The sequence below is a fragment of the Pteropus alecto genome, unplaced genomic scaffold (assembly GCF_000325575.1).
Source record: "Pteropus alecto unplaced genomic scaffold, ASM32557v1 scaffold5, whole genome shotgun sequence".
NCBI lineage: Eukaryota > Metazoa > Chordata > Mammalia > Chiroptera > Pteropodidae > Pteropus > Pteropus alecto.
This window is the reverse complement of record NW_006441953.1, coordinates 29,955,394-29,955,752: the sequence shown is the minus strand read 5'-3', so window position 1 is coordinate 29,955,752 and position 359 is coordinate 29,955,394. Positions and strand designations below refer to the sequence as shown.

General features: G+C 65.2%; 1 protein-coding gene across 1 annotated transcript in view; it reads left to right on the top strand.

The window, feature by feature from the left end:
* The window catches only part of CRMP1 (collapsin response mediator protein 1), a 45,896-nt gene that overhangs the window by 3,444 nt on the left and 42,093 nt on the right, over positions 1-359 (top strand). The window lies entirely within an intron of this gene.

Genomic DNA, 359 nt, shown 5'->3' with positions numbered 1-359 from the left:
TGGGAGGGTAGCAGGGAAAGGCTTTAACGGAGAAGCCATTGGAGGCGAGTCTGGGAAAATGGGTTAGCTTTTGTCTGGCGTAGGGTTTCCAGGAAGACCGCGCAGCTTGAATAAAGGCCTGGAGCTGGAGGCGGAGTGCTCGGTCTGTTCAGGGTGTGGCATTAGGGATGGACAGAGCCTGAGGAAGTGAGGCCGGACGGCGCGCGGTTCCTGAGCCGATCCTCGAGGGTCTTGAACGCTCCAGCAGCTCGGGCGGGTCCTGGGTACCGGCGCACGCTCCCTTCCCCACGCGGCCGTTCCGGGCGGGGTTGGGGGTTCGGGGGGCCTGTGGGTGCGGTGCGGCCACCTGCGGCGCTTCC